Below are 23,205 nucleotides of genomic sequence, written 5' to 3'. Positions count from 1 at the left end.
AAAAATGTTTTGGGCTTTAAGTAAAAGGAACATTTTGTTGAGTTTAAACAAATTTATTTTAAATGGGCTTACATGGTTATAATTTGAGTAGTGTAAAAGACTTTTGTATAAAAATAAACTTAAAAATGTCTCAAGACTAGAACTCACAACCTCTTGGTTAAATGTCATACTTCTTTGCTACTAGACCAAGCTAGTGGATATGTAATTGTGTTGAAAAATTGATTATACATATTTGTTTTTCATAAAAATACATAAATTTAAAAAAAAAATCCGGGCCTAACGGGGTGTCGAGCCTGTGGCCGTCGACCACCCTGCCTCCCCCTTAGGTCGGCCCTGATTTAGTTTGCTTCCTTGGTTGTATGGGTCTCTTGTAACTGTCAAGTTGCCCTCTTTGAGTTTTCTTGTATAATATCGGTCTTTAAAATAAACCCGACAGGTTCCGATTACAAAACCATACGAGCACGAACATAATAAATAATTTATTATTAACTACCGATGAGGTCATATATACCTTGGTTAATGATTAACTGTTTGAGACACTGAGAGTAGGGTTGTGCAACGGTTTAGAACCGTGAGAACCGAATCGGAACCGAAAATGACTAAAAAATAGAACCGGGACCTATCATGTAAACTGGTTCGGTTCCAGAACCAGTAAAGTTGGTTCTCGTTAATCGGTTCTGGCCAAAACCGGTTCGGTCGTTTATTTATCAAATGGGTTGTGCAAACTTTGCAAATTGCAAAACAGGTTTATATAATTGTATGCTTCTTTCACAGTAACATTAATTTAAATTACAACATAAACATCCGTTGTATTTTTTATTAAAACGTAATTGTTGAAGTTAAATAAATCATTAGCGCCGACAGATTAAAGGAAGGTCATATCATTTTTATATTAATTACCTTGAAAGCTTAAATCAAAATTGATCAGAGTAGCTAGATATTGAACGCAAAGAAAAAAGATTTGAATTAAAAAATGACTGAATGGATGCCGGTTAATAAGTTACCCTATAAGAAATGAGGATTGGTAAATTTAGTCAAAACGTTTTTAATATACCGCTTCTTCGGTTCCACGTCTAGAACCATCGGTTTTACCCAGAACCGAACCGTGAACAATTTAATGCAAATTTGAGAACCGAGAACCGTAAGGTAACACACGTTAACGGTTCTAAGGCACAAGTTAGGTTCCGGTTCCTCGGTTCTAGCGGTTCCAAACCGTTTTTCGCTCACTCCTAACCGAGAGTTTGTGAGCGGCGCTAGGTGACGAAACGAATGCTATCATGCGGTGCTCCTAGATAGCAGCGATTGGGCAGGGGTGCAGCAGCAAGGCAACAACAGCGCTGGTCGGTGGCCATGTGGTAGCCGAAAATAAAGATGTAGATAAACTTCCTCATTTTTCTTGGAGTAGTTTACGTAATTGAAAAAATTCCCTAAAGGGACCAATGTAAGAGAAAAAAAATGGCTCACAAATTTTCAAATTTCTCAAAATGTCTTAAGAAATATGTATGAGGCGACACTTTGCTATTCGATTTGATGAGATCTATCAATTAACTAAAAGCTTACACGTGGATAAAACTGACATGGCCAGCCAAATTTTGAAAATCTTGTGGATGCCGTCCAAATTATTTCATTAAATCTTTTGTTAAAAAACAGTCTCCCCAGACGGTTTTTTTATATTTCCTACTTGGTCTGTACAGATTCTAAACTTTTGGAAAAAATTGTCTTTAAAATTTTGTCTGCCAAGAAACATTTGAGAATAATTTGTTCCAATGAGACGAGATCCATATTTTTTGTTCTTATAACTTTTTGAAGTTGAAATGACGTCCTAACCGACCGGATTTATTTATATTCCGTCCAGACCGACATAATTCAAAAAGATTTCGTCCACACCGACCAAATTCTCCAACATCGTTTCAGGTGGACCCCGTTTCAGGTGACGTCCTAACCGACCGGGATCTTCTTCTTGTTTTATGTTTGTTCATTTGTTTTTCCATGTTAGAGCCGTCAAAGAATCCAACCTTATAAACCTTATAAATCATGAATTACACAAGGGAACAATGGAAGAAGAAGCATCCAACCTTATAAACCTATAAACTTGAAAAGTTATTGGAGAAAGTGGGGTCCACCTGAAAAGTTATTGGAGAATTTTGTCGGTGTGGAATCTTTTTAAATTCTGTCAGTTTGGATGGAATATAAATAAATCTGGTCAGTTTGGACAGGATTTCAACTTCTAAAAGTTATAAGAAAAAATATATGGATCTCGTCTCCTTGAAACAAATTCTTCTCAAATGCGTCTTGGTAGACAAATTTAAAAGACACTTTTTTTCAAAAAGTTTAAAATTTGTACGAATCATGTAGAAAACATTAAAAAAACCGTCTGGGAATACTGCTTTTTAGCAAAAGATTTAATGAAATAATTTGGACAACACCCTCAAGATTTCAAACATTTGGCCGGCCATGTCAATTTTATCCATGTGTCAGCTTTTAATTGGTTGATAGATCTCGTCGGATTGAATAACAAAGTGTCGCCCCATTACATATTTCTTGTGACATTTTGGGAAACCTGAATATTTGAGGGCTATTTTTTGAGAAAATGGAAAATAGCCTAATATTCTTCAATATTCCTAAAATGAACCAAAAATTTGGACTAGGACGACGCTTTGGGTAACGTTCCGGCATGATTCAAAAAGATTTGAATTCCGTCTACTCTGTCCAAATTTAAGTGAATATAGTCTTTCCCAACCAAATTTAAAGTAAATCCTGTCTTTCCCGTCCAAAATTTAAGTGAATTTCTTTTCTCCTATCCAAATTTTGAGAAAAAAAATTCGCCCTCTTCTCTAACACTCTCTCTCCTTTTCTTTTTTTCTCATCATCATCATCATCATCATTTTAACCGGAGCAAATTTGGACTGAAAACATGGTGCGCTATTATTGGATGTTTTGTTGCAAAATATGGTTGGACCACCTATGACAACTGGTAAACTGGTGGAGGTGGGTAACGCTCCTAGTATTTCGGTTCGAATGAAATGATGATGAAAAAGATGGAGATGAAGAAAAAAAAAAGAAAAGATAGGTTAAAGGAGAGGGAAAGAAATCTCAAAATTTGAACAGGAAAAACGGAACTCACTTTAAATTTGAATAGAAAAGACGATATTCACTTTAAATTTGGACGGATCAAACGAGATTCAAATCTTTTTGAATCCCATCAGATCATTACCCAAAGCGTCGATCCAGTCCAAATTTTTGGTCTATTTTGAAATATCGAAGAATAGTGGGTATTTTCCATTTTCTCTCTAGAAAAAGGCTCTAGGGCTCTTTTAGGAATTTTCTCTTATTATTATGATAAATGATAAATAAGTATTGTTTTCATACTATAATCTAGGGATGAGTAAAATCGGTACTGGTACCGGTACCAAACCGGTACCGTCGGTACCGAATCGGTACCAAAGTTTTAAGTTTCGGTACTGGTGCGGGACCGGGATCGGTACGGGACCGGTATTTCCTGAATTTTTACCTTCAATCCTGGTACCGTCCCGGTCATGTACCGGTATCGAACCAAATATTTCAGTACCGGTACCGGTACCAAAAATTCGTAATTTTCGGGACCGGGATTTTCGGGACCAGAACCGGTCGGTACCGATCTCATCTCTTGCCCATAAAATTCAAGCACGGTGAACTCTCTTAAAGCCCATAACGTTTATTTATCTAATAAGATAAATTTTTAATAATACAATATATTACTACTTATGTTTAGTAACATAATAATACCGTTAGTTATTCGTCAATACCGATAAGTAATTTAAATTCGTCAATACCGATAAGTAATTTAAACAGATTTTTCGTTCGTTACTTAAGGTATAACTCATATGAATCATAGCTCAGTCGGCCATGTTAACTTAGTCGAACCGGTCCATTATTTCCAACAATAACTTCACGAAACCATCATAAATACAAAAACAAAGAAAAAGGCACTAGAGCCATAACAAAAGCCACAATCAAATGATACATGTCTAAAGCAAACATCCAAACAATCTTAAGATGCATTCAAACCAATTTCAAGCAAAACAATCCAATCCCAGAATAAAAGTAGCAAAACACACCACAGGTCATCCAAATCCAGTCACAAATATCAAATATCACAATTTCAGTAATAGAACATAACACGCTTGACGTTCTCCCTGAGAGCAGGGAGAGGCCTAACAGCAGCATTGGCACCTGAAAAACATGTGCTCCTACCACCACCAGTTCCACGACCAGCAGCACCACTGATCATCGAACCACTGTCAGAGGTATCCGGCTCCATGTAAAACCTTGCCCGAAAAGCAGCCAAATGAGCATAGTAAGCCGGTGGTACTGCATGTCATACAATAAACACATTTCAAAAACCGACTCATAAAGCTTATGTCAGTACTAGACAGATAAATTACTATCCACTTTCAACAACTATCATCTAGACCATGGTGTGGTTTTTCTTTTGCCAAATCACACGTCGATAAGTGTTCCTATTTATAGACTTTTCTTCTGTTTTTTTTTGTAGATTTTAATAAGATGATTTGGCTACGTTTTAATGTAGATTTTGTTTGAAATAGTTTTGTTGAAGCTGTATACGTACCCGAAACGCAATGGGTGGATTCATGTAAAGGTTTTGATTTTGTTTTATATAGTTTGGTTACGTTATTTAAAAATGAAAACTCACCGATGGATACAGAACGTGTGCACCTTGCATAACTGTCAAAACAATGTGAACCATAAGTACATAAAAAATACAATAACAATATTAACATAACAGAGAAGAATGAGATAAATTAACATACGTGTAACATAAATTATTAGTGAGCGATTGAAGGTCATCCGCTGAAAATCGGCTCTCATCCCACAGTACATGGTAATGAGCAGGACGACTTGTACCCTGCTTCGTCAAAAATACAAGTTATACATTATTATTCAAGTTTTACAAATTAAAGAAACTAAAAAAAATACTTAATAATACATCCAAACTCACCTGGATTCCAGCATGACTGCACAGATAGAAATCAAATTCTGTAGGATGACAGATCTTCGAATCAACAACTGTGCCTTTACATTACGAATAATTAGATACAGTAGTAATCAAATACAAGAAAATACAAATAATGAATACGATGATGATGATTATGATGATAACAACAATAATAATATTAATAATAATAATAATACTAACAACAACAATAATAATAACAATAATCATAATAACAAATATTATTAGCATACCAGGCAGTATATTGCCACTCCTGTCAACAGATCTACGGTCATCGTGATTGTTTGCAAAAAGTCTAGTGTGATGACGTTTTTGAACCACGACAAATGTCACCGGAGGCTGATAATCTGGCTCCAATAAAGCACAAGCCTGTTTTTAAAAAATAAATAACATTAAAAGATATAGTCTAATGAAAAACTATTTACATACAGCATTGTATTTACCTTACGGATTGCATCAAGCTCATAAAGTAAAACTTGGTAGAACTGTCCTTCACTCACACCATCCCTTCACAATAAAATTTACATCCACAGTAAAGCAAGGGCATATTTGTAAAGACTAGTAGTGTGCCCCGCACGATCATAAATTGTTAACCATAGACAATTTACAAAAGTTTTTAAAGTATACGTGAACTCAAGGAAAAAACTAAAGTCAAATATAATATCACAATGAAACAATGTTAAAGAATGGTAATAACATCATTTTACAAAAAAATAATAGTAATAAAAATAATAAAGTGAACATTGACACAGTTTTGATGATGAGTATGTATATGCTTTGATCACCCATATATTATTATCAACAACTCTATTTTGAACAAAGTTTAAATCAATACGTAGATAACTATAAGCACGCCCCAACGACATAGTCAAAAATCTAAATAGAAGTAAAAAAAACTTTAGTGTCTAAAAGGTATGTTTTTAGAGGGGACCTTTGTAACTTTAAAAAACTAATTCACACACAATCAAAGTTGCCTTTTAATATACATAGATAACACCCCCCCCCCCCCCCCAACACACACACATAATGTCAAAATGAAAAAAACAATTAAAGCAAAAGGATTGTATACCTGTAAAAGATGATACTCTTTGGTTTTTCCCCAGTTGCTCTACGAAACGACTTCAAAAGTTCCCTATATGTGCATAAACAAATCTAGTTCAAAAAACATATTCGAGTATGAAGTGGAAAAATCAAAACATACATAATCATGCCACCCGACACTTTGCCTCTCTTGGGGTCCTCCCATTCCTTGTACAAATCTTGAATAAGTTCTTGACGGTGTGCTTGTGCACAAACCAATCCCGCATACTTAGTAATTTCAGGCCAGTCTTGTGAAGCCACAACCTACATAAAGGGTATATAAATTTGAAGTAAAAATGATATTAAACTAAAAACGAAAAACTTGTACAAATGGTCCCTGCAGTTTGACCGTACTGCAAGTTTGATCCCTAAATGTTTAGATTAGATTTGTAATTTATATATTCTAACAATCAAACTTGCAATATGGTCAAACCAAGAAGACCGATCTAAAAAGATGGAAACTTACAGCTGCAATTGATGGGCTAGAATCTTCACCAGGGTGAGGATGAGTGACATCAGCACCAAAAATAATTGTCGGGATATCACTAACATTAGGGATTCTCCTTGTGATTGCATCAGCAAGAACCGTGTTTCTTCCGCCAACTTTAACGTTAATTTTTAAGGCAACATTTGCTAAATACTGCTTATTCATCTTAAAGACGTGCTTTGTTAAACAACACTGAGAAACAATCCCGAGATCAGTCTCACAGATTCTTTTCAAGTCACCTGCAAAAACAAACAGCTGATAACAGAAAAATACAATTGGGCCAACTCTGACCAAATTCTGGTCGATCAATAGTTAATACCATAAAGAGAACCGTTGTTGTCGGGCAAAATGACAACAAGCAAATCGAGTTCTTTTCGGTTGGTGGACTGAAGTTTAGTCATGGCTTCATGAAATCGAGCTTTCAACACTCGTTCAACCTGATCAGGTCGACCACTAAATGGAGGAAGCACGGGCACGGTGCCAAAGTTCTGCAAAAGCAAACAAAATTGGAAGAATAAACATAGGTCAACAGTCAACAACTATTTGACTTTAAAGTGTTGTTGACAATACCATGCCAGAAATAGTGCACATTTTTGCAAGATCTGTACAGAAGCTACGAGCGAGATCATCTTGAACGTTCCTTGCAAAGTTGATGCAAATCCAGTTGTTGACCGTTGACCATTTTCTGTCACAAATTCAAACAATAAAAGCATTACATGTCTGATAATAAATTAAAATCATGAATGCATACATGTACATACAATAACAAAAAAAAATTACCTTGTTCATCATGTTCCATTGACCAACTTGAGGCAGACAGTCCCTTTCACGGCCAGTGTCATGATATTTAAGCTAAATATGCAGTTAATATATTTAGCAAATAGTAAAAGTGAAAAGAATGAAAAAAATATAGGAAAAGATGACTAATTTACCCTTGGAGGAGGTAAAATTCGGGCTTCAACAGATGCCAGTTGTGTGCTAATTTTGATCCCAAATTCTTTAGCATAAGGATCTTGTCCATAAGCATTGTGTCTAACAGTCTGCAAAAAGTCATGATTAAAATGGTTAAACGTTTCAATTACAAAAATAACCACATAAAATTCAAAAAAAAAAAAAACTAACTAACCTTGAGAATATCACCCTCTCTTTCTTGAGGGCGCTGACATGTCACCTTAAGAAGGGCGGTAATCTGGCGTTCGTTTAACCTCTTTGAGTACCTCTGACCCTCAACAATTTTGCAGACCTGAAAATAAACAAAACATTAAAATATCTTTAATGTGAAAATAATATGTATTTGAATATAAAGAAGTAATGTGAACCTCCATAGGTAGATAGTTTGTTCTCTGGGAATTGCCAACTTGCAGGCATGGCATTTGAACGTGTTGAATGGAAAATCCATAAGTCTCTCTGAAGTATTCAACGACGGACTTCAGTGTACCTCTTTCATCAACTGGAAAACTGACACATAACAAAAGAAATGGTCAACCACACGTCATGCTTTAGTCAACACAAAAGATCGAAACTGAAAAATAGAATAAAGTTCTCACTTAAGTTCCCGTGTCGCTTGTGATGTTAAGCCAGATATGTGATACTTCCTACGCATGTTTCCACGGTGAGTGACTTCAACTTTGACTCCTCTCAGTGCCTTTTTGATCTGGTCAATGTGTTTGATAAGTTTTAAGCAAAAACATTATTTTGCAGTTTTAAATATATTAAATTAGTAAAAAAAAAAAGGTTACCTTCACACGGTCTGAGTCAGATAAAGGTCTGGCAGAGACATCCCTATTCAGAAGCTGTGTGACAAAGTCAATCACAGGCAGCGGCTCAATAAATGCAGTCGAAGACGTATCTGAAAATCAATATGCACAATTACATCAGATAAACAAACTTCAAGAAAAACCGTTAAAGCTAAATATAAATCAAAGGACAATTTAACATACTAACCAATATTCAATGATAACCCCATTTGTGTAGGCCTTATGCTCTGATAAAAGCCACGCCAGCTTTCAAGCCCATCGCCAAGTGGTTGTCTACGACCAAGATCAGGATAATAGAATGAGCGTCCCACAGACGAGAACCTACAAAACGTTACAACAACTAATAATAAGTATGCCATTACATGCATACACTTGGAAATATCAACCAAAAGTAAGTGTAACTAACTACATACCGATTAGTAGGTAACTCACGTAGCAATGAGGATGAATCGAAGACATACCTTCTTAAGAAATATAAATTGATTCAGAAGAGATTAAAATCAAATCTGAGCAAACGAAACGATAGGAAGTTGAAAACCCTATAAATAATAATAATAATAATAATAATAATAATAATGCGAAGAAGAAGAAGAATAAGAGAGAAAGCGTGAGATTCTTTATTTTTTCTTCTTATACCTCATACAGTAGCTTATTTTTTTCTACTTATATCTTATAATTTCTATAATTTATGGGTTAGTGTTTGAGAAAGTTATGTTTTATAAGCGTATAATGTATAAGTTACAACTTTATAACTTATAATTTATGTCTTAAATAAGTTATAAGAAGGTAAAATAAGAAATCCCAAACACCCCTTGGTTACTTTAAAATATTCGAAGTTCGTTTCATTTCCTTTACTTTTTTACTCTGGGATCCTACCTATTATTTCAATGGGTCAGGCGAACCTACCTGCTCTAATCATATGTTATTTTGGACATGCAATTTCTCTTATTTTATTTTATAATTTTTTTATAATATTAAATAAAAAACTATAATGTTATTATTTTTGTTCTACAGGTTTTTTATATAATTTTTTAATTGATTTTATTATTTTAACTTTTTAAAATCTTATTAAAAGTTTATTTACTTTTTACATATGTATTAAAAAGTTTTGTATGTTTTCTCTAGCTAGTTTTTTTTATTTTATAAAATGTATTTAAAACAATTTGATTTTTTTTTGTTAAGTTTGGATAAATGAGATTAATGTTACCTAAGAAAATAGCCAAATTTGTTTATCAAGTTGTATGTTATATAACCCTTTTATTTATAAAAAATAATATGATTTTTTATAAAAGAATGTAAACTATCTCTTCATATAAAAAAACGCTAACCAAGAAGATTAAAACAAGTATAGAAAAAAATATTATTTTTATAACAAGAAAAACAACGTTGTTTATGTTACACGTCAACATAAGGCAGAAATGACGAAGCGCGAACTAATTGTTCACAGTTCTAAGGTATTATCATGCAGTATTTAAAAGTGACATATATATATATATATATATATATATATATATATATATATATATATATATATATATATATATAGGGGAGGGTTATACTAAAAATAAGTAGTTTTATAAGAAGACTAAAAATAAATCATAGCCATTAGATCATGTTAATCAATGGCTGAGATTTAAAATTATTAAAAACCAACATAGTTTTCTATAATTACTCTTTCACCACTTTAACCGACATAGTTTCTTATAATTGTTCTTTCACCATATATTGTAATGTCACTTGTCAAAAATATATTGGTTCTTACCATTCTTAGGAAACTCTTTCTTTTTATTTGAACCCTTATATATATATATATATATATATATATATATATATATATATATACATATATATATACAGGCAACCTTTCATCTGCCCCTCATTCTCTCTCATGAGGGTCTCTTTATCGTTGTGTTCCCGAGTCTCATTTAAAGAGGGGATGGGAAGGAAGTGAGAAGAAAATGGGAATGATTCATATTCCAGAGATTTTTTAAGGAAGGGAGGGGAGGGAAGAGAAAATGCTAGAAAACTTAAGTCAATACTCATCCTTCCAAATTAGAGAGATTAGGAAAGAAAATGTTTATGTATAACATTAACTACCTATTAACTCCTACATTTTTTTTCATTTTCTTATATTTTTCATTGGAGAGAAAATGTTTATGTATAACATGAAATGAAAATATTATTTTCCTCCCCCTCTCTTTCAATTCTCCTCCCTTTCTTTTCTCTCCTTGAATGAAACTCGGGAACACTTTGTATGTCTCCGGAAAGTATCCCGACGTGATTGATTATCTCCGGCGCATTCAAGGCATCCTTCCGTTACAAGTATTAACAATCAGGCATCATCAACATTAACCATCATTATTAACAGGTAACGTTATATCCTAGGTTCAATTAAATCACAGCCATCCACATTCCACTTGTAGGGTTTTAAATGTCGATCTACACCCCCTGTGGCATCTCCCCACTTTCGCATCACAAAAACCAGTTACGTATTATCTTCTCCAGTTTCCCTTACGTATTCGGTTAAATTGATTCTAGGATTATGTTTAATTGCTGGTTATGCTTTCAATGCAATCCGATTTGGGGTTTTTTATGCATCGAAAATTAGTATACGATTGGATTTAACATGATTGGATATTGTTATATCACTGTAGAATCAAGTTTAGGTATAACAATGTGAACCCAATTTGACCTAATTTTATTATGACATACATTTGCAGTTGAAGCTTCATATGTAGAAGATGATAAGAATCGACCATATCCTTTCTTAGTCGGGTTCATTTTCTTTGATTTGCTGGTGAGTTCTTTGCTTTCAAATTGTGTTAAAGGGGGTACTTTTGATGTGCCATTGTAGTGTAAAAACTTGTGTTTATCCATAATGCTACTGTGTGTATTTTTTATAATTGAGTTTTGGTAAATTTTTGGAAGATAAAGTTCATTTTTCATTTATGGTTCAATGGATTAGTACCAAAACATGGCCCCTGGTATTTCTTTTCAAATCAGCTCCATTTGTTCAACCAAAACACTATCATCTTTATCCCTTTAACCCTCACGATCATCGTCGTTGCCACATGATCCTCAAGGACCTCAAGTACCCAAATGAGTTTCCATGTCTTACTTTCTTGTTTACGTGTGTTGTCAGCGCATGGTTTAAATGTTCTGGCATTTTTGTTTGTTTTTGTATAAGTTGTTTTTATAGATTTAATATTGTTGATCTTTCGTGTTACTTAACGTAGGTTTAAGATTGACTGTTAATATTTAAACATGGTCTGACTAGAATTAGGTTGGCTGATTTGACCAACTAAATCTCTTGAAAAGTAACAAGTGAATGTGATTATGACTTATAAGATTCAGATCAATATAGTATTTATATATCATTTTGAATTTTTATAATTTAGTGGTTACTTATTTTCTTTTTTCACACGGAATTTACTTCATTCGACATCGGTGTATAACCTAATATGCCCTACTTCAAGGTTAAATAAACCCCAAGATTTCCTAAATTCACTTACCTACTACCTTATTGAGTGCGGCAAATTTTCGTTACGCTTTTTATCATTATTTTCCATATCTAATCTTTGTTATATAAATAGTTACATTATTTAAGAACAAATAGGGAAATGGTGCGTTGACTTTATTGACTATATTCCTCTTCAGATTGGAATCGTTTGACTGCCTCCACCGGGTACGCTTTTTATTTGTTGAATTTTCTACCGCTTCATAACCACTCCCAAATGACAGTTTTAAGTAAGCTTCTGTTTTGTGCCATGCATATCAAAGCATATGATTGGGTGGATGATGGTGCTTCAGTCTCTACCCCCGAATCTGAGCCTTCAAAGGGCGAGTTCTTAACTAAAGATATAATACTTTCGATATTAATTACGCAAGAATGTCGTAACTTTAAGTAGAAAAATTAACTTATAATTAGCTAGATGGCCTGCTGAGTTACGAGCTCATGTCAACATACGTACCTTTTTACTGGTCAAAACGGATTCGGTTGACTTTAGTAACGGGTTTAGATTAAAAAAAAATTACTGTTCAAAACGGGCCTGGTTGAATTTAGCTACGGGTTCACGTCAAAACACGTACTTTTTAACTGGTCAAAACGTTGGTCAAAACGTATCGGTTGACTTTAGATTTATGGAACGTAACCCATACCCGTGTTTCATCAGGTGAAGTTGGACCCGCTGGTGTGTGCTTGGCACATGTTAAGTTCTTAACTATAGGTATATTACTTTTCCATATTAATCACACTAGGTTATAACCCGTGCACTGCACGGAACTGGGTACCAAACATTTTGAATTAAAGCCTTATTTTATGTATATTTTCTATTAAATTATAATAAGTTCTAGTGGAAAGCTTATATGAGCAGATATAGAATTCAGTGATTAAATGATTTTGATAGCAATGTCACAAACTCACAATTCATTAATTTTTAAGGGTAAAAGTCATTAAAGGATATGAAATGAAATTTACCAAGATGCACAAGAAACCTCACACTCACATAAACTGTAAATCATGCCATGAGAGAGCATATTCTTATTTTTTTTTAAGTTTGTTTTAGTGATAAGATGAAGGAATAATTTATAAAGAGACCGCATTCAAGTTCCTTCATTAAGACCATCAAAGTATGTATCAGTTTCAGATTATACCAAATATTGTATGATGCTTAAGACTTGGTTACATTTTATGCTCTGAAAAGTAAAAGCTTATCCAACGACAAAATATCAAAGAAACATTCGCCATTAACCATTTCTTGGGTCAAATATAGCATAAACAAAACATAATACATACTTGGGTGATCAATAATGAAAAAAACTTGCAATAGTTGGATGATCATCCATAAAAAACACTATATGTGTGCCCCACTATGAAAAAGGAAAGAAAAAAAATATTATTTGGGATTCAAAATTTTCATCACATACTGCGTGACATCTGCCTATATATTTTACTTCTTATTAGGCTTGATTTATGAGATTTGATGTTTGCAAGCAGTCTCAACAACATACTAACTTCTTAGTACCCGAAATTCAACAAAGATATATCAATTGTTTGACAGTATCCAAATCTATGCCAAAGGAAAGCAAACTTACCCAGCAAGAAAACCAGAGCAAGCACCCAAAATATAATATCATTTGAGTAGCTCGATTATATTGCACGTAATACTGTGATCATTGAAGCTGTCTTTGTATAGCACCCTACCACCCATAAAGTTGCTTCTTGTAACAACCACCATCACTCTCAAGTCTCAAGATAACTCTTATTCCTTTCATAACAACCCTTTTAATAGAAACAAATCATTATCAGTATTAACATAACATTTTAAATCGAGAAATAACACAACCGCATTTCTTATTTGAATTAAAGACTTACTCAGCTCACAGGTTGAGTCTTGGGCAATTTGTGATCTATCATCTATCACCTTCAATTTCCTGCACCGTTCTTTGACCACTGTACACTCAACCTACTTTCAATCATGAACTAAATATACAAAGTTGTAAACAAAAATATTGAACTAAATCTCATATCATGTAAAACCAAACCATAATGTTGTTAATTTATTATCTATATAACTTTTTATACATATGATTTAACAATTAAAGAAGAAACCCAATAGGTAAGCAATTCTAACATTTTAAACATTAAAAGTTACAATTTATAATGTACAAAATCATATGTTAAAAGAGTTGACTAAATTGGTCAATAATTAATAACAGAAAAGTCAAACTTACTGCAACATATAAGCTTAAACATGAACTATCAAGACCCTCTCTGTACCAAGTGATCCCCTACATTAGATTGGAATTAAATAAAGAATTTTGTTTATTAATTGTACTAAATAGAGTTAACTACACAATGGTCCCAAAATCACAACATAAACATTTATTTAGAAACCAAAATCATTATAGTAAAAAGGAATAAACCCTTTAAAACCTTTAACCCGTTTGAGATGCGTGCCTAACTTAATAGAAATCATTGCCACATATCTTTCATCAACTTACTCAAATAACCACAATATGTCAGTAATGCCTGTATCAATAATTTTAAAGTGCCCGACAAAATTACCAAATTGCCCCTGCCCTTAAATCTGCGAAACTGACTGAGAATGGACCTTTGACTAATGCTGATATGACAGTAAGATAAACAACTGAACTAATTATAACTTCAACATGTTTGTCCATTTTACAATTTCTCTTTATTTACACTACATTCTTCCATTATTACTGGTTAAAATAATCTGACCAACTCTCTAGTTTCCCTCAATTGTGAGTCATTTTGCCACCTTACACATTAAATGATCTTCGTTAACAACAATCTTTTGGATATTCTACAAGGCTAGTCCATTGGGTAACAATAGTAAAATCATTTTATGATCAAATGCTTAATTTACAATGACAAAGAACCTATAACTTTGTTTTCAGTTTGATCCTTTTGTTCAGTTTTAATTAGCAAGATTATTTACAACCTAAGAAATTTATATTTCTACATTAGTGTCTGATTCAATTTCACATCAAAATCAAAACAAAAATGATTTTACAATTATAAATACATAATATTAATTTTCGTGTTTGAAAAGGGACCTCAATCATTTTGTACACTTAAATAGTCCAAAATTGAAAATGTTGAGATGAATAAAACAAACCTTGCTGAGCACTTACAAAAGTGAATTGGATGATCTTCATGCCATAGAGAATAGTGCCCTGATTAAAATTTAACAAATTATTACCAATATTGAATGAAATCCTTTTGAATCTTGACTCTAACAGGACATTAATATTGAATTGCTTCAGTTGTTTTTTTAATGATTCATAAACATTGGGAAAGATTAGTGCTATAGCTCACCTTGGTCAAAGCTTGGAATTGAAGATTATTTGTTGAACATCGGTTTCCACTAAAGCAATGCACCAAATGCAACTTTAATTCACTCTCTAAATTCAGTTCAATTTTCACTGTTTTCGTTAATTAGACAATTAGGTTGCGTGCGTTTGATTAACTTTAGTTTTAACAGGCAATCAACCAAATTGTGAAAACAAAACAATTAATCAAATTAGTTCCTTATCAGAGGCCATAGGGTTCAATCTGAAGTAGGGCTGTACCTTTGAAAATAAATAGCGGAAGAAGGAATGCCGCCGGAGTAAGGTCGGAAAATCACTGAAAGTCGTTGAACGACGATGGTAAAATGGAATGACCGGACATCATATTAGGGCTTAGGAAAGGAATAAAAGAAATTTGTTTGTTTGAAAACCAACTGCTCAGTTGGAGGAAACAGGTTAGGAGAATTGTAGAGTACACCCTGAGGAAGCACGTGTCAGAATGAAGACAACAGTGAAAATAAGATAGATGACAGGTGTATAAAAACCCTGTTTTATTATAATAGTAGATATGAATGCCGTGATAATGATTATTAAGTAGAATCATCCTGATGAGTAACTGGTTTAGGTCAAAACATGTACTTTTAACTTGTTGGTTAATGTTGTCATATATATATATATATCAAACCAAACTAATAGCCACATAATGGTGAATGTTATTGTAATAGTGTTGTGAAAAACCATGTCCAATGACAAACAAATATTACCATCAAATCTATATCTATACTATCTTGTAATACATATAAGAAGGACAAAATAGTCATTTTACCAAAACTTAAAGGTAAGAGTTTTACAATTTTTTGTTGCATAAAGTACAACTTGTAAACTCATTAAAAAACGGTTCGTTAAAAATTAGAATTTAGCCGAGCTTAAATGAGCCCAAACTTGAGCTTTTATTCAGGCCCATTTAAAAGACAATCTCGAGACCGAGCTTCACTTATTAAGCCCGAGCCATCTTGCAAGCCTAAACTAGGGTTTTGTTTATATAATTTTAATTAATATATGTCATGTGTATACTAACTATTACTATTATTATAATTAACTAAGTTATGTAGCTTTTAAATCATACAATTTTTGTTTCCTATTTGCTATAGAAAGTGTTCTTGGAGAGTGTCTCCGTATGTACAACAATCATTATGCAATTTAGGGATTGCATTGTTAAGTAAGTTTAGGGAATTCCTTTTCTTTTATTTAAATTTGTATTGTGGTCCAATGTATCTTGGACTCAACTTCCCCCTATTTCTAAAACGAATGATTCCTTTCCATAACGAGACCTTGAGCATCACGTTGTCACCAACGTTAAACTCAATCAGTCGCCGCCGCTTGTCGGCATACGACTTTTGGCGATCTTGAGCCGCTTTCATTCTCGCCTTAATCTGATCGAACTTTGAAGACGTTTCTTGAACAACTTCTAGGCTTCCCATTTCTTTCTGACTAATCTCTCCCCAATATACCGGGGTTTTACATCGCCTACCGTAAAGCATCTCAAACGGTGGCATACCAATACTTGAATGGTAGCTGTTGTTATAGGAGAACTCTGCTAGATGCAGATGATCATCCCAGCTTCCTTCAAAGTTTAAGACACAAGCACGTAGCATATCCTTAAGGGTTTGGATCGTCCTTTCAGACTGTCCATCGGGTTGAGGATGATACACCGTACTGATGTTCAATCTCATTCCCATAGCTTCATGGAACTTCTTCCAGAACCTCGAAGTAAATCAAGTATCTCTATCGGACATGATCGGTAACGGTACTCCATGCTTATATACAACCTCTTTTATGTACAGGCTTGCTAACGTTTCTAACGAGATAGCTTCTCGTATAGGCAGAAAGTGAGCACTCTTGGTCAAACGATCCACAATCACCCAGATGGTATCATGATGCTTAGCCATACGAGGTAGCTTACTTATGAAATCCATGGTGATGTGTTCCCATTTCCACTCAGGTATCTCAAGCGGTTGCATTTTTCCACAAGGCTTCTGATGTTCGGCTTTGACTTGTAAACAAGTTAAGCACGTACTAACATAATCCACCACCTCATTTTTCATTCTTGGCCATCAGTAATCTCTTTTCAAATCTTGGTACATCTTTGTAGCTCCTGGATGAATTGAGTATCTTCACTTATGAGCTTCATCTAAGATCCGACCTCTAAGATCACCATGGCGTGGGATCCACATACGGTCGAACCTAGTCTTAGCACCATGAGTGTTTTTCATCAAATCATCTTGTTGGCCGTAAATTTTTTCTTATACGAGAGTACTTATCCGACGCATGATTTAGAACTAGCAGTTGTAGTGCATGCTCTCAAGATTGGTTGTCTAGACGCACGATAGGAACATCTCTCATTTCTTTTGTCTCAGCCGTAGCGTTGACAACATATGCCAGGTAGGCACCACATCCTCGCCTTAACAAACCCTCGGCTTTTATCATCAAAATGACATTAAGCCCATAACTTTCCTTATCACCATAAACCGTCACCGCACTACCATTCAAGGACTTTAACCTTATTATCATACTCTCACATACTATCTGAGCCTCATACTCAGACAACCAATCCATTCCCACAGCCACATCGAACCCTCCTAAGGTCATAGCATACAAGGAAACAGGGAACTCATGTCCCTCTAACTTTATCTTACAATCCTTAACCATCCTCATTATTTTAACCGAGGTATCACTAGCGGTTTCTACTATAAATGTCTCAAACACTCGGCAACATTTCATTTTAGCTAATTTACTAAATGGTATAGCTACAAAACTTTTGTTCGCACCTGAATCAAATAATACTGAAGCGGAAATACCGTTTACTAGAAACGTACCTGTCACGACACCCGGGATTTTTTTGGCTTGCTCTTGAGTCAGCATGTAGGCTCTAGTTCTTGGTCTAGCCTGATCAGCATCCTTCTTTTCAACTCCTCCAGTTTCACTGCCCGTGCAAGCCCTCGCTAAGTGGCCAGTCTGACCGCACCTATAACATGCGAGCTTTGCATGGCAATCTTGAGCAAAATGCCCCACCTTCCCACACTTGTAACATGCATTCGACCCTAACCCTGCATTCCCCACCATGGGATTTCCCACACTTATGGCACACATCAAAACCAGTGCCCTACTTGCACTCGTTACTGTGCATCTTACCGCAAGTCTTGAACGACTTCTTTTCCCACACCTTATGTTTCTTGTCTTTGGAGTTCCATAACTGAGTACCGGGTCGCTTAGCATGATTGACCCACTTCTTATCTTTCTTCTCTTCTTCTACCACCACATCATCCACAGCTAGGTCTTCATAAACCATCTCTGCGAGTTCGACAGTAGAGTCAAAAGTAGCATGTCTATTCGCCCTGACTAACGTACGGACCTTCTGTGGCAGTCACCTCACATAGAACTTGATCTATTTAGTTTCAGTGTTAACCATATCGGGTACCAACCTAGACATTCGGTTGAACTCTGTGGTGTACTCACGATGCGTCATCCTTCCAGCTTTCAAGTTCAGGAACTTCATCTCCACCCTCTCAACTTCTGCGTCAGCACAGATGCTCTTCATTACCAATTCTTTCAGATCCTCCCACTTCATTGCCTTGATCTCCTCTGGACTCTTCCTCTGCTCAATCGATTCCCACTAGTATATCGCCTCATCACCAAACGATTGGGTGGCATAACCGACAGCTTGGTCAGGACGGCACTCGCTAATTCGGATAATTTTATCCATGGCGGTTATCCATTGAAGAGTAGCGATCGCGTCTCCCAACCCAGTCAGCTTCGGCGGGTCACACCCCTTGAAGGACTTATAGTTGCACCCACCTCGGCCCCTCTTCCTGCATCAACCTTCATAGACCTTACCACACTCGAAGCCTCCCTCTCTCCTTCATCATATTTCCTACCATCTCCACCAGCCCCTTCAGGAGTCAAATTCTTCATAGCAGTAGCTACAGCTTGAACAATAGCTGCTTGGATCAAGGGATCTAGTTGAACCCCTTCATTGTTGTTTGGGTCTCTCCCAGCTGCGCTTCCCTCATCCCCGATGTTGGAAGCCGTTTCGACTGAAGGTTGTTGGACACGACGAGGCCTGCCGCGACGTCCGGTGCGCCCTCCAGCCCTCACCATTCCTCCAGCTCCCACGTTTTCTCCCGTTCCAGCCATCGTATTCTAAAAGAGTAAAACACAAACGTCACCACTTAAGAAACTGTTCAGTATAAGGATAGTAAGGCTAACAGGTAATAACAGTGGCCAACTGTGATTAGCTGATCACGTTACTTTCCGTGCCCTATACACTTCCCCTCATGAATCTATTTGTGATGGTTCTACTTTAAACAGTTAGTCAATCAAAGCAATCAATTAATCCTATGCCTATCATTCACATATCCTTCCTTATCATTTCACATACGTCTTTTAACCATACACTTTACCTTTACTAAGCTTGCTTGAGTGACACATGACATTCTTGAACTGGTATCTTCTTTCTTTTCTTACTTTAATCCCATTCTCAGTTCGAGTCTAAGCAAGTAGGATGCTTAAATCTCTCGAACGTTGCTCTGATACCAACTTGTAAGGCCCCGTTAACGGTGCCCTACATTTGATGTTGGATTTACTCATAAACGCAGTTCTAAATATCAGAGTTAATTAAAACTTTCGCGGAATATAAAACTTCAACCATAATATATATTACACAACCTTCAAATCTCGTCTTTAACAAACATTTCATTATTTAGACATAAAACATAGTCTTTTAAAAAAATCATAACATTTCCTTGAGATGCCAGTATCTTCAATTCCATGCCATGTGTCCTCATCAAGCGAGCTGCCTCATTCTACTTACCTGCATGCATACTAAAAGTCAACTATGATGAATGAGTTCTAGTTAATCAGATAACATACAATACGTCCATACACATTCATATATAAGCACCCGAAGGTACATATACATACATAGTTCTTTACCTTCCTTCGTACGTTCATACTATCATACCTTCCTTCTTTCCTTTTATACATACACATATACATATACCTCGCCCTAAAACATTCGCAGATATTATTAGGGTCTGTTCCCTACATTCGCGGATATTATTAGGGTCCGTTCCCTACATTCGCAGATATTATTAGGGTCCGTCCCCTACTTTCGCGGATATTATTAGGGCCTGTTCCCTTCATTCGCGGATATTATTAGGGTCCGTCCCCTGCTTTCGCGGATATTATTAAGGTCCGTTCCCTTCATTCGCGGATATTATTAAGCTCCGTTCCCTTTCTAACCATACCTTCCATACATTTCTCTACATTCATAATTATAACTTTTATATGTACCTACATCATTTGTATATCATATATATATATCATATCATTAAACTATCCCTTGAAGATACATGCAATATCCGAAGATCGTTCATGCATCATCAAGCATTCATTCATACATAAATCATATAAGACATACACTTACCACTTAAGGTAAGTGTATTAACAAATCACATCGAGTATACACACAGCCCCGAAAACATAACAAGGAAGTGGAGCTAGAAACTCACCTGGTGTCACACCCCAACCTACGGCGGAAATGCCGGGACGAACGGATTGCTCATAGCTTTTCAAAGGTTACTATCAAACAACATTATAAGTTTTAATATCTATTTAATAATTTCAAACAAATATTTATGTACATTAAAGTTATAAATAAACAATTACATTAAACATCCAAAATTAAGTTCTTGTATCTTTTCTCTAACATGCATCCTAAGTTGCTTCAAACAATCTTGATAATCACGTCAGACGATAACCTGCATATGCATTGAAAATAATATAGTTTGTCAACGCAAGGTTGAGTGAGTATAACACCAGATTTGAGACACTATATAATAATAAGTAAAAGTGCAAACTGTTCCTATGAGATATACAAATAAGCCATAGCACATAACAGTCAAACAATTATAAAGAAAGCAAACCATAAAGAAAGGGCTCAACCAATCCATATAAATGGACATTGGTTACCAATCAAGGACTAAACCGTTGCCATAAAAAATGGACATGGGTTACCGAAGTAAGCAAATAGTGTTCAAATAAAGCAAGTAAGCAAATAGCAAGTTAGGCAAACTAATAAACACACAAGGATAAATAGTTGCGGTTGAGTAGTATATAATATAAAAATATCTATGAACGTATATGTCCCCAAAACGGTTAAAATAAGTAAAAGAGGGGAGTGAAATACTCACCTTAGAGATTAAGTAAGAGATACTGAAAAAGTAAGAAAGCGGTAAACGATGCTCTTCAGAAATTACCGATGTGAAATCCTAAGTGACAATAATAGAGAAAATAAATGTCTAAGAATTCAACAATAAATCTAAAGTTGTCCAAACGTTTCGAGACTCAATGATTGGGTATAATCTAACGAAAGTTTAATATTACAAAGATTTATTATTATTTTATTAGTTTAAATAATATACTTTAGTTAATAAAATTCTTAAATAAATTATTTATAAACTCTTAGATAGCTTATATAATAAGGATTGTTTATTTAAAATCCAAAAACACGTTTAAGGTATTTATACATATATATATATATATATATATATATATATATATATGTATATATATATATATATGTATATATATATATATATATATATATATATATATATATATATTTATTTATTAATAAGGATTTCTTTTAAATACTTAAATTAAATAATAAATCATAATATTATAAAATATAAATCTCTTTTATAAAATACTTAAACTATATTAATACATATATAAAATTAATACTCCTTTTTAGATAAATTAAAACATTTAATAAATTCTAATCACTAAAGTATATATATATATATATATATTGTCACACCCCGACCAAAAGCGGAACATGCCGGGGCGTAACGTATTGACTGGACAATAGCTCAGAAGACACTAATTAATGCGTTAATTATTATTTAACTTCATTAACATTTAACAAGTACACAAATATAATAATCAAAACAATTACATCATATTTATTGTTTGAATATATATCCTAAGGTAAAAACTAATATCTTCAATCTTGATCAATGTAAATTACTTGTGCTTGTAGCATGTAATAAAATAGAGTTTGTCAACACGAATGTTGGTGACAATACATAAGTTTTAGTTGAGATACATATATCGATAAAAACCACAATTCATATGTAAATGATGAGTATTACAATTCTTATAAAAATATAAACAACTAAATAGATGTGGACCCGTTCTTATTGATAGGAAATCAAAATACTTGGGTAAATGTATAATCATACTAGATGAGGATAGATGAGGATAAGATACCAACCACCAAACATAAAATAAACAATTATGCACATAAAGCATTAATCTGCCACACCCCGACCAAAGGCGGAACATGCCGGGGTGTAACGTATTGATTGGACAGTAGCTCAGTAGACACTAATTAAAGCGTTAATAATTATTTAACTTCATTAAAATTAAACAAGTACACAAATATAATAATCAAAACAATTACATCATATTTATTGTTTGAATATATATCCTAAGGTAAAAACTAATATCTTCAATCTTGATCAATGTAAATTACTTGTACCTGTAGCATGTATAAAATTAGAGTTTGTCAATACGAATGTTGGTGAGAATACATAAGTTTTAGTTGAGATACATATATAGATAAAAACCACAATTCATATGTAAATGATGAGTATTACAATTCTTATGAAAATATAAACAACTAAATAGATGTGGACCCGTTCTTATTGATAGGAAATCAAAGTACTCGGGTAAATGTATGATCATACTAGATGATGATAGATGAGGATGAGATACCAACCACCAAACATAAAATAAACAATTAAGCACATAAAGAATTATCATAGAGCATGCAATATCACACATAAACATATATTGAATTGTGTTTTGAATTGATATGGGAATAAAACATAAGTAAACTTGAATATGGTATACATACTACCCCTAAAATATAAAAGATGGAAAAGGGGTATGTAAACTCACCTTAACGAGTGGATTAACGAATATGA

At 34.2% G+C, this 23,205-nt stretch overlaps 1 pseudogene across 1 annotated transcript in view; it reads right to left on the bottom strand.

Moving 5' to 3' along the window:
- Positions 1–4,008: 4,008 nt before the first annotated feature.
- The window catches only part of LOC143594784 (protein argonaute 1B-like), a 36,506-nt pseudogene continuing 17,309 nt past the window's right edge, over positions 4,009–23,205 (bottom strand). The window contains exons 4-26 of the transcript XR_013146403.1: positions 19,181–19,354; positions 19,010–19,120; positions 14,983–15,040; positions 14,406–14,463; positions 13,542–13,619; positions 8,526–8,659; positions 8,321–8,430; positions 8,129–8,235; positions 7,901–8,039; positions 7,708–7,824; positions 7,514–7,621; positions 7,362–7,433; positions 7,152–7,266; positions 6,901–7,069; positions 6,561–6,820; positions 6,216–6,358; positions 6,084–6,146; positions 5,458–5,521; positions 5,248–5,383; positions 5,000–5,073; positions 4,812–4,906; positions 4,694–4,725; positions 4,009–4,350 (exon numbers count right to left, since the gene is read on the bottom strand). The product of XR_013146403.1 is annotated as a protein argonaute 1B-like (transcript). The remainder of the gene's footprint in view (positions 4,351–4,693; positions 4,726–4,811; positions 4,907–4,999; positions 5,074–5,247; positions 5,384–5,457; positions 5,522–6,083; positions 6,147–6,215; positions 6,359–6,560; positions 6,821–6,900; positions 7,070–7,151; positions 7,267–7,361; positions 7,434–7,513; positions 7,622–7,707; positions 7,825–7,900; positions 8,040–8,128; positions 8,236–8,320; positions 8,431–8,525; positions 8,660–13,541; positions 13,620–14,405; positions 14,464–14,982; positions 15,041–19,009; positions 19,121–19,180; positions 19,355–23,205) is intronic.

Source organism: Bidens hawaiensis, unplaced genomic scaffold, assembly GCF_021521415.1.
Source record: "Bidens hawaiensis isolate Kalapana, Puna unplaced genomic scaffold, B.hawaiensis_p1.1 tig00001717_1, whole genome shotgun sequence".
Taxonomy (NCBI): Eukaryota; Viridiplantae; Streptophyta; class Magnoliopsida; order Asterales; family Asteraceae; genus Bidens; species Bidens hawaiensis.
The sequence above is the reverse complement of the archived record's forward strand: the minus strand, read 5'-3'. Positions and strand labels throughout refer to the sequence as shown.